The 12,617-nt window shown below is 35.7% G+C and overlaps 1 protein-coding gene across 5 annotated transcripts in view; it reads right to left on the bottom strand.

The window, feature by feature from the left end:
* LOC143246983 (putative diacylglycerol O-acyltransferase tgs1) overlaps positions 1 to 3,056 on the bottom strand; it is a 95,773-nt gene extending 92,717 nt beyond the window's left edge. For 4 of the 5 annotated variants that reach the window (XM_076494280.1, XM_076494270.1, XM_076494266.1 and 1 more), the window contains exon 1: positions 2,478 to 3,049. The gene's annotated coding sequence lies outside the window, so the exon portion shown is untranslated. Of the gene's footprint in view, positions 1 to 2,477 lie in introns of all 5 variants that reach the window. The other variant, XM_076494295.1, reaches the window with a different exon arrangement.
* Positions 3,057 to 12,617: the final 9,561 nt, after the last annotated feature.

Below are 12,617 nucleotides of genomic sequence, written 5' to 3'. Positions count from 1 at the left end.
CCAACAGAATTAGAGTCCACGCTTTACTATAAACCTAACAAAATCGTGTCCAATGACTTACCTTGATATTTAAAAACAGAATCAGTCTATTGGTCTGTCACAACCACAACGTGGTATAATCACCACGTATAGCGACTTGTATTAACATCCAACAAAAGAAATCTATGCTTCACTACAACGTACATCCGTTAATACATAATGTTTCGTGATTACCAACAATTCAAGAAAAGAATCTTGCTATAGACGATTTACCTCAACCTGTTCATGTTACAACATGTCTCGAGACTTGGATTTACCTCAACCTGTAACAACCAACAAAAGAATCTTGCTATAGACGATTTACCTCAACCTGTTCATGTTACAACATGTCTCGAGACTTGGAGTAACAACCAACAAAAGAATCTTGCTATACACGATTTACCTCAACCTGTTCATGTTACAACATGTCTCGAGACTTGGAATAACAACCAACAGAAGAATCTTGCTATACACGATTTACCTCAACCTGTTCATGTTACAACATGTCTCGAGACTTGGAGTAACAACCAACAAAAGAATCTTAGTCCCAGACTTACTAAAACCTAGATGTAGTAAAACACACATCTGTCGCACAACAAAATAAAAACCCCAGACCTTTAGTACATCATGTCTACTTGTATTAACCTTCAGATACAGAACCCAGGTTCTTGCTTTGATGCAACCCACAAGTTGCTGCACGTTTCGTGAATTTTATTAACATTTAACAAGACAGTCCGAGTCAATGTTTTACTACAACCCACCCGTAATAGAACATGTCTCCCTAGTTGCATTAAATTCCAACAACAGAATCCAATTCAATTTACGCAACCTAAACACATTACATCATCTCTTAGAAAGATGGTTATGTGAACTTTAGTATTTAAGTTTGAAAGGTATCAACATATTAAACAAACAATCTCATTCACTGTTTTTGTTCTCTACAAAACAAAACTTTCACATTTTCAAATTTCCAAGAAAACAGTGCATGTGAAGGGTGCAACTAACTCTGTACTATTTCATGTAGATATCTCATCATGTTATTTCAATGCAAGTTTCGTATTACATTAGCATGTGTACTTAACTGTTAACTGCTTATTAACAGCTGATGAAGTTTACTGAAATATTTCCCAGAAGTGACTAATAATATACTACGACAATCATCTAGTACTAAATATAAACTTACATTACCAAGCTATGAAGTACACTGCGTAAAATTTAAAACTATTGTAGAAAAAATTCAGTCTGTATCCAATAGTAACAGTACAGTCTAGGGCAAACGAACTTTCATTGTTTCACGAAAAGAGAAAAAAAGCCAAGTTGAAGATCATGCCGCCCGCCACCATCTACGATGCCTTTCTTTCAATAACAGAACTCATTAACTGATGTAATTATTTCGCACAAACCACTTACACATTCTCTTCTCTTTACCCGACTCAATTTCAAAATCGCGTAGACCGACTGACTTTACAGCAACGGTTAGTAACATGATTTAAGCTTCATCAAAATATGCTAGGCACGGCAAGATTTGTGACGTATATTAAATTTATGGCTAAAAAACACTGTTAACAGCAAGAATACCGAACCGAAAACTGCATCTACATTTAATTACTATATAACTAGTTGTTTTATATTTTAGTATTGTGGTTAAATCAGCAAATCTACAAAATTACAACATTAAAAAAATATGGGGTTCGATTCTACACAGTGGTCAAAATGCAGACAGCCTATTGGCTTTACGATAAAATTAAAAACAATTTTAAAATAAACATGTAACGTTTGATTAAAAAAAACAACCAAACACTATATGGTCCATTTTCAACTCTTGCTGGACTAAGTTAAAGAATACAATGCAAAAATATGCCCTAAAAAGTAGGATATAGAAGTGTTGGTTTTTGTTTTTTGGTAGTTATGGAGAGTTTTTAAATTTTGTCATCGTGTAGCATTCAAACTGTAATCGCATTATATTAACAGTGAATAAGAATATAATGCGAGTCCCTTGCTCAATGAAAAACAATTTATTTGAAAAAAAAACATATAGACAAATATGCGAATAAAAATATATATACGTTTGCTACAGTTAAAACAGTAGACTTATAGCTTTAGATGTATATAAAAGTTTTCTCATTGATAATCAGGAAGAAGGCTATATTCTATTCACAAACAAGTAACAAAACCAATGTAGATTTCTTAAGAAAGAAAATGAGAGAAAGGATTTACAAGCAGCAGAGAGACAACTGGTTAGTTACATCTATGGGTACTTGTTACAATACACTACAGTGTATACGCTGCTAACGATCGCTTGCACATGGTCGCATTGTTAGATACCAGACACCGCGGGATCAGCGAATCGTCCGTATACGGCTTGTCCTTGGCAGGCTCTATTCCTCTTGATAATTACTACAGTTAATATGCTTTTGTAAATTGCAATTACACAGAATACTATAAATTTGAATCCTTACCTTTACAAATAATTTGAATAGCTACTAGAGAAGCTCCCTTAATCTTCTTTCAACTAACAACTAAGCATTAGCGATAGGAAGGTACGTCCCTTTAACTGCTAACAAAACTCCTCACTATGTTCACACGCTCACGGTTAGAAGACTAATAGTTCTTTAGCTCAGCGGACGATTCCGCTGTGCCCATCGTAGGGATGTGGGAAGATCGGAGGGACGAAGTATGCAAAAATGCTCAAACGTTATTGTGATAATTCTAATGTTCCACATATATTAGATGTTTTTCACAGTATCATGTACAATTTTCTCTTCTCTAACTCTGTCTTCGCCAGTGTTCAATAAAACAAATTTAAGATTACTTGTGACTATGCGCACCTGTGTACATGAGTGAAAGATAAGTGAAGGGTTTTAAAGACATTTTCATCAGATAAAGTTAACTCAAGAAAGTACTTGTACATAACTTACATGATTTCCAACGGTAGAAGTTTGGGCAAATATTTTTGTTTGTTTGTTTTTGGAATTTCGCACAAAGCTACTCGAGGACTATCTGTGCTAGCCGTCCCTAATTTAGCAGTGTAAGACTAGAGGGAAGGCAGCTAGTCATCACCACCCACCTCCAACTCTTGGGCTACTCTTTTACCAACGAATAGTGGGATTGACCGTCACATTATAACGCCCCCACGGTTGGGAGGGCGAGCATGTTTAACGCGACGCGGGCGCGAACCCGCGACCCTCGGATTACGAGTCGCACGCCTTACGCGCTTGGCCATGCTTGGGTAAATATGTCACGTGCTCACATTATATGGCACACAACGACATTCTTTATAAAATCTTATAAAAGGAGTAACAGTGGTTAATTTCATAACAGGGTCACTCAATAATTTAATCTATTATTTACCAAATTTCAAATAGCGGCTCCTCTTAACTCAGCAAAGTTTCCTTTGCGCCCCTCCTTTTCATATTATAATAACTTTTGCTAAAAATAACAATAGACCCGGCATGGCCAAGCGTGTTAAGGCGTTCGACTCCCGGTCGCACCAAACATGCTCGCCCTTTTAGCCTTGGGGCGTTATAATGTTACAGTTAATCCCCACTATTCGTTGGCAAAAGAGTAGCCCAAGAATTAGAGGTGGGTGGTGATGACTAGCTGCCTTCTCTCTAGCCTTACACTGCTAAATTAGGGACGGCTAGCGCAGATAGCCTTCGAGTAGCTTTGCGCGAAATTAAAAAACCAAATTAACAGATAACAGTAATTTTAACATTTTCTTGACCTGTTTTTATAATTTTTTCAATGAAAGAAATGCGTGTTAAGGAGAGCGTAATGGCCAGGCATGGTCTAGCGCGTAAGGCGTGCGACTCGTAATCCGAGGGTCGCGGGTTCGCGCCCGCGTCGCGCTAAACATGCTCGCCCTCCCAGCCGTGGGGGTGTATAATGTGACGGTCAATCCCACTATTCGTTGGTAAAGAGTAGCCCAAGAGTTGGCGGTGGGTGGTGATGACTAGCTGCCTTCCCTCTAGTCTTACACTGCTAAATTAGGGACGGCTAGCGCAGACAACTATCGCTTAGATTTGCGCGAAATTCTAAAAAAACAAACAAACAAACAAGAACGAGGAATTTTCTAAATCAGCAATCACCTGTTACGAAGTTAATATTGTTCTAATTCATCGTAAGGCATCATAAAAATACGTAATCAACCAACTGTAAGATGACGAAACGCATCTTAGGGTACGCTGCTAATTTGCTACGTTTTATAAATCCTTTAACAGGGGAAACCAAAAATACGGTGTAAGGCACACACGTCTGCCTAGCAATTAACACTATGTTCTATTTACTGCACGTAGTCTCGTTAACAATATGTATCTAATGAATATAAAATAACATTAACTTCCAATCAGAGAGAGTTACTCTTTTATTGACGAGAAGCGCTCTTGAATTGAAAATTTATCTCTGTTGGATGATTCAACTGCAACGCCACCTACATTCCCGTACTCGTTTATACTCTCGTCCCTTAGTCATGCGCCCGGCAACTGTCTGTTGCAAACTTTCTGTTAATCTGAAGATGACGTAGGAAGGTTGAAACGTTGTTTTCTGCTTATCAATAAAAGTGTTAATATCCATACCAGCCGTTCTGAGATACAGAGTTAGTCACCTATTTAGAGCGAAACTAAAAACCAACCTGGAAATGAGTATAATTATTTAACTATACCTTTATTAGATTTCTATTTATAGAAATTGGAAAGCATTTTTTCAACAGTTGGGCATCCTTGCTGTTAACGATATTTTCGACTGTAATCCCAGTAATAGCTCATAATTTCTACAAAAAATAAGAAAAAATAAAAATAGATATAGTGACCAAATTTTATACATTAAACATTCTAACCAGTACCAAAATGGGATAGTATACCTAACAAACGAAATGCACACACACTAGTTGCTGATTACAGATACCGTTGTAACCCCTCCCAGGGGGGATTATTTCCATTAAAGTTCCCCAGAATTAAAAATGGAGACAGCAACTCTTCAATGAGAGCATCAATGTCTGATTGATCATAGGTTTCTCCAGAAGACAGGTAGAGAGAACAGACAGTGATGGTATGACTCAAGAAAACACAGATGGCTATGGCCTCCAAGGGAGTATCGAATGGAAAAGAAAGAAAAGAAAGAGATATTACCAATGTAATATCTACTATATAACGCGTGTAATCAAAAATATACTCAACGCTTCCAAAAATGACTTGTGTCTAATGGGATTTCAGTGAACTTCAGAGTTTAAAGTCACATCCGAGATAACTTATTATGACGTTACTTTTTAGGTGTGGAGTGAAATGTCTAATTATTTACAAGAGTACAATCAAAAGTTAATGTTAATGAAGGTGTAAGGTAACAAATAATAAATAAAATTAATAACTAAACCGTAAAATAAATAGCTGCCAGAATATCGGTTCTCCAATGAAAATATAACAATGTTAAATTTAATACAAAAAACCTCACACAGAAAAGAAACATAAATAATAATCTTCTTGATCAAAAATCAACAAAACAATCTGGCGTTTTAGACTTAAGACCAGTTGGTCGTCCTGTTTGCCCCGAACAGATATACTGGTAACTTTGGCTTCAAAATGGCTTCTGAGGCCAGCCACATAACCCATGTTATTCCTGTACAAGTGTATACCTATATCCTGCGTTTGTGCGTGCTACGTATAAGGAACAGATACACAGAGAGAGAAAAACATTCGCACTTATATATATATAGAAACTATCATAAAATTCCTGCTCTCTGTTGTGAAGTTCAAAGGCCTTCTCATGTTCATACAGACCCTATTGTACCGATTAAAGTCTTCCATTGTCTTCACTTCCTTCTATAACTACCATAAGTGGAATACATACACGAAAAAAAACCTTAAGATAAAACAAAATGCGTTCATATTAAACCAGGCCTGTGAGAAAAGTTATGTCGGTGAAACTCAGAAAGGTAATAACACGAGCATTTCAGGTCATAAACAAAAATACATAAAATATGGAAAGTCGATAACATTTCTGTCACTGATAGAGATTCCAACTGTCAAATCGATTTTAAAAGAAAAATAATTTAGATAAAACGGATAACTACATGACAAATATTAATCGTTAATAGTAACTGTATAATTTCAACAACCAAGGTCACTTCAAGCTGAACAGCTTTCTGACCACTTGGTCACGTAGAAGTTGTTGACAGGTTTTTCTGCCAGATGATAACGTAAGACTGTCAAAAACACACGAACGTGTCGAAAATAATTTCTTTAGTATCAAAACTTTGACTGTTTCTTGGGTTCACTGTATGTTTCGTTTTTCACTGACTGTTACAGACGATATTGTGTTATCTGACTAAAAAGAAGGACGTTATTTCACCATAGATATGTTAGCTCTAAATCTTTAATTGCCTTTCCCTGCTCCAAGATATTGCGTTTTTTTGAGATCGACATTTGGCATTCGTACCATTCACCAGATAATGAAAAACTAAAATATTAGATATTTAGCTTCAAGCTGACATTTCTGCTTGTTTTGTGCAAAAGACTGCATTTATCATGTTTATGCTATTTCCTTGTTGTTGTAGTCGAAGTTTTCAAAGTTGTTGATTTAGCTATAAGGATTAGTTCTTATGAAATATATTTCTACTTTATATGGATGACTGAATGATATCCGTAGTTGTCTAGACGTCTTTTAGATCTGCTTAGAAAATGTTGTAGTCTCAGAGGATTAGGCTTATTTTCAATACTTTGTTCATCACTCTGTAGCTAAAAGCTCTGATTTAATTTTCCGGATGAGTTGATTTACCTAACTATTTTATAATATATTATAAATACAAATTGTATTAAATTGTTCTGTGAGCCTACGAATCATAAAGCTCTTAGAGAATCTGTAAAAAATACAGCAGAGTTTTGTTATGTCAAGTATGAACAGCTTAATTTAGTGATATTTAGTCAGAAGCTTTGCAACACGTCATTTTCTGTGTTAACACAATACAACTATAAAGCTTTTAAATTTTATAACTTTTCTACACTTTATAATTTAATACATGTGAGTAACTATTACAAGAAGCAGACTCCGAGTTAACAAAAACAGATTTAATATCAAACGCTTGCTGCCAAAGCTGATATGACTTCTCATGGTGTATAAAATTACACTGACAAGGGTGGAAAAGACTGATAAGAGGTCCGGCATGGCCAGGTGGTTAAGGCGTTCGACTCGTAATCCGAGGGTATCGGGTTCGAATCTCTCTCACACCAAATATGCTCGCCATTTGAGCCGTGGTGGCGTTATAATGTGACGGTCAATCCCACTTTTCGTTGGTAAAAGAGTTATTCCAAGAGTTGGCAGTGGAAGGTGATGACTAGCTGCCTTTCCTCTAGTGTTACAATGCTAAATTAGGGACGGCTAGCGCAGATAACTTTCGTGTAGCTTTGCGCGAAATTCAAAAACAAACAAACAAGAATGATAAGAAACTGAGGAGATTCCAGTTTCGCAGGAATACTATATTGTTCTTACAGTTAAACAAAGCTACAGCTCCCCGTTAGCTACTTATTGGAATAATATAAGGTAGCGAATGTAAGGCTATAAAGCATGCTGAAAGAACCACAGAATTAAGAGTACTGGAAAAGATGCGAAAGGAAGAGACTAGATCTACATATTCGGAAGCTGTTGATATACAAGAAGAAAAGGTATGACTTTGCTTTGGTGAAAAAAAAGGTGAGTTTGGACTGAGGAATATGATGCAGGATGGTGGAAGTTAGTATTACATGCAGGTAGACAGGAAATTATGTTTACAAATGCAACCCAACAAGTACAGTACGGTGCTGTGACGATGTTGAGCAGGTGTGTCTAAATCGAATGATCTTTGAATAAAGTTTGTGGTCAGAATTATATATTATGTGTCAGCCAGTTATAAACTAATCAAATATAGAAATAAGCGAATAAAACAACAATCTTCGTTATCATCCAGAAAAAATTTCCAATAAACGCATTTCTAAAAATGAAAAAAATATATTCAAATTTAAAAAAAAAATGTTTATGGTAAATGTATTTGTTTGTTTGGTTTTGAATTTCGCACAAAGCTCCTCGAGGGCTACCTCTGCTAGCCGTCCTTAATTTAGCAGTGTAAGAATAGAGGAAAGGCAGTTAGTCATCACCACCCACCGCCAACTCTTGCGCTACTCTTTTACCAACGAATAGTGGGATTGATGTAACATTATAACGCCCCCACGGATGAAAGGGCGAGCATGTTTTGCGCGATGGGGATGCGAACCCGTGACCTCAGATTACGAGTCCCACGCCTTAACACGCTTGGCCATGCCGGGCCTTATGGTAAATACTTTTTGATCAATGAACGAACTGAAACGTACTTATTGCTTCACTGATTCTTGTATTTATAATGTATCCCTACTTCTGGATATCTTGATTAATATTCACGATCATAATTTTTGTAAACTTACTCGTTCTCGCGTCGTCATCGTGCCAGCGGCTCCCTCTAGCAAGAAACTAAATTAAAATATTGAACATATAGCTTACAATATACACACTGTCATCTTATATAACAAAAAATCCATTTACAAGTATTATACCAGTGAGTCAACAACTTTGTGTATTTAAACCGAAAGTTCCATGAACTTTGTGAAATATTGTTATATTTTTTGCATGTTCAGATCGATAGGTCAAAATACAAAGATACTGCGAATGTAGAAACTATTTTTGATGAAAAAGGCGTATTTTAAAATAATATAAACATTTTAATTTATTTATTTTTGTTTGTTTGTTTGTTTGGAATTAAGCACAAAGCTACATAATGGGCTGGCTATCTGTGCTCTGCCCACTACGGATATCGAGCCCCGGTTTAAAGCAGTGTGAATCATTTATTTTGTTATAACAATAACTGACTGTCATTACTTATCGCAAATATGGCATAATTTTGTTATCTAAAATTTCTGTTATCATAAAAAATATTTTTTATAACTTTAAAGAGTTTGGTTTGTTTTACATTTCGTGCTCAGCTATTCGACGGCTATTTGCGTCAGCCGTCCCAAATTTAGCAATGTAAGACTAGAAGGAATGCAGCTAGTCGTCACCACCCAACGTCAACTCTTAGGCTAATCAACGAATAGTGGGATTAATGTCACATTATAACGTCCTCACGGCTGAAAAAGTGAGCATGTTTGGTGTGACAGAGATTCGAACCCACGACCCCCCCCATTACGAGTCAAGTGCCTTAACCACCTGGCCATGCCTGGCTAACTTTAAAGCGTTACAGGTATTAAATATTACTATATCTCTTTATTTTTTACAATAATGCTTTTGTATTAATTGTTTTGCAGTGACTGGTAATAAACGTCATAAACATTTGTTCTTCATATTATTGTAACTGATATCCAATTAGTAGTTTCATTGTCCAGTAACCAACGCTGTGTAATCTTTCCTCATTTAGTAACAATCTGTATCATCTTACTATTCTACAAATCTATTCCGCCCGGCATGGCCAGGTGGGTTACTGCGTTCGACTCGTAATCTAAGGGTCGTGGGTTTGAATTCCCTTTATACCGAAAATGCTCGCCCTTTCAGCCGTGGGGGCGTTATAATGTGACGGTCAATCCAACAATTCGTTGATAAGAGAGTAGCCCAAAAGTTGGCGGTGGGTGGTGATGACTAGCTGCTTTCCTCTAGTCTTATACTGCTAACTTAGGGACGTCTAGCGCAAATAGCCCTCGAGTAGCTTTGTGCGAAAATCAAAACAAACAAATCTATTCGATTGAAACTAGGTCCCGCTATTCCTTAAATGCATAATTACATTACCTGATATCTACTTTTATGAAATTTTAATCTGCCCTTGCTTTATTTATTTATATTTTAATTTTGCTTAGTTTCAACTTTATAGATGTGCTTTGTAACTTTAAATTATATTAAAACGATTTTTGAATCTCGCAAGTCTAAACTGAAAAATTGAGTGTCCTCTATACCTCGGCACTCTTGGATTTTATGATTCAAGCCACTAGGTGAATCTTGTTGTGGAACGTTTATTAATAAAAAGAACGAAAGGAATTGTATTTATGAATCTCTTCCACACCTGAAAACAGTCATTTGTTACCGTCACTACCAGTCAACACATCGTGATCCTTTTAGTTCTTCAGGACCTACAGGACTATTTATGTAGTTACACATTTATTTTTATTTAAACTTAATTACTTTTTTACGACCAATCATTTTATTAAATTGTCACGGGGACGACTAAGAGAAATTGCTAATTTCAGAACATACAAAATGTCATTTTCCAACTATCAAGGCCGTCATGGCCAAGCGTGTTAAGGTGTTCGACTCGTAATCCGAGGGTCGCGGGTTCGAATCCCGGTCGCACCAAACATACTCGTCCTTTCAGCCGTGGGGGCGTTATAATGTGACGGTCAATCCCACTATTCGTTGGTAAAAGAGTAGCCCAAGAGTTGGCGGTGGGTGATGATGACTAGCTGCCTTCCCTCTAGTCTTACACTGCTAAATTAGGGACGGCTAGCGCAGATAGCCCTCGAGTAGCTTTGCGCGAAATTAAAAACAAACATTCAAATATCCATAATGAAAAGACGCGTCAACTGTCTTCTGTAGATGTTACCCTCTACAAATTAATTACACAGAACGTGTAATATACAAACAATCAATGAAAAATTGTTATCTCTAGCATTTGAATACTACAGTAAAATAGAGAAAAGAATCCCCTTAACTGCTACCTCATACAAAACAATGTTCTCTGTTACGTATTATAATTTATCTCGGAGGAACTTCCGATTTATTATGTTATGGATTACGATTTCAAATAGCCAGAAATTTTAATTTTAATTTAGAGGTTAATTAAATGTAGATATGTATCAAATTTATGATACTTGCGAACATGATTGACACCCACAATTTTCATGCTTAACACAAATATATTTTAATATACAAACAACAATACAATTTATAATAACTGTTATTATAAATAATGATTTATATACAAAAGTTTTACAAAATATATTGAATCTTCTTTCTGGTGTGGAACTAAATATTTTGTCGATGGTTTACGATGAGCGAATTGATTTATGTTGAAACACACGAATGCTTCACTTGACAAAAAAGCTAGCTATCACTTCAGACATGAGTTTCTTCGCTGAAGTTATGCGATATCCACGTAGTAAAACTAACGTCCAAAGTTAATTCACTGAAGTTAAATGGTTTGTGATGTTCGAAATCTATAAACGATCCTAGTCAATTATCTGTAGTTTTTCGATTAATAAACGATTATCATAGTTATTGCTCCAGAGGTTTATAGTATACAAACTATAACAAACCAACAATATTAAAACTGTCTCTACGCGTTGCATTGGTTACCTTTGTAAGCTTTAAGGCAAGGTTCTCGAAACTTCAGTTGACAATAATACTGGCAATCACTAGTATTTTACATACACACATTGTACATTGTTGGTTCATAGACTCGAGAATCTTCTACAAATTTAGAGAACAGGCGGGACTCTTGCAATACACGTTTGATAATGTAAGTTACACGCATTTCTAAGTCTATATTAAACTGAAACAAGTACAGATATTAAAATAAATAAGTGATATTAAATCCGTTACAACCCATATAACGAATACTTAACTGTAAAAGAAACATAAATACCCATAAATGTTCTTTCTAACCCATTCATGTTGTTGCAGGTCTGGGCACAGGAAAGGTAGATTATTCGGCGTCTCTCCTGCAAAAGTAGGTTTTCTCGAGGTTCTTCCCCGGCATTCTTGAATTTTCTTATTCAAACCACAAGGTGAATCTTGTTGTAGATCGTCTATTGAGATATATATTCTTTGTTGATTGTTGCCGTCCTGTTTCTTCTAATGAACGTTACCATCAGCCATTGTCTTCTCTCTGCTTCCTGGACTCCCGTAAATCTGTTAAATCTCTATTCCAGTCATTTTAGCTGATAGGAATTATTGTGAAATATCTTTCAACTCCATGATCATTGGATTTTTTTTTTTTTTTCGTGAGTGGGGTGAAGAGGGATATTTATATCCTTGAACACCACAGTTTAAGAAAGTTAATCTTTCCTTTATAAACTAAATACTTGTCACGGTGTTTCATGTTTTTTTTTCTCTTTGATTGCGTGATTACTAAAGGTCTGCCGAAACAGCAGTACGATAGGAGTATCCTGTTATGAAGCCGTGATACATCGTCCGATAGGATACGTTACCATTTATTTCGCTCTACAAAATTTTGCAAGCTTTCAGTAAACATTATAAGTCTTTTGTGGAGAAACAATCAGTATTTCTAATAAAATATTTTTGCTAAAATTAACGATTCAATAACGGAAGATAAGTATTGAGTACCACATGTTGTCTTCATTGTTTTACCAAAAACATTACAAGCAAAGTAATATAACAAAATAGAAATATATAAACATTTTTATTTTACTTCTCATGCCAGTTGCTATTTAGTTGATCAAACCTGAAAATTATAAAAAAAGCAATGTAAAGTATGAAGTACTTAAATATTACAATGTTAGTAATAACAGTTACAGAAAATAAACGTCGTTTTTTGTAATTGCTACTCTTAAAAAAGCAGTACAATGTTCCTTGAAACGAATTAAGACAATATTAATGAT

The sequence above is a fragment of the Tachypleus tridentatus genome, chromosome 1 (genome assembly GCF_004210375.1).
Source record: "Tachypleus tridentatus isolate NWPU-2018 chromosome 1, ASM421037v1, whole genome shotgun sequence".
NCBI classification, from domain to species: domain Eukaryota; kingdom Metazoa; phylum Arthropoda; class Merostomata; order Xiphosura; family Limulidae; genus Tachypleus; species Tachypleus tridentatus.
The sequence above is the reverse complement of the archived record's forward strand: the minus strand, read 5'-3'. Positions and strand labels throughout refer to the sequence as shown.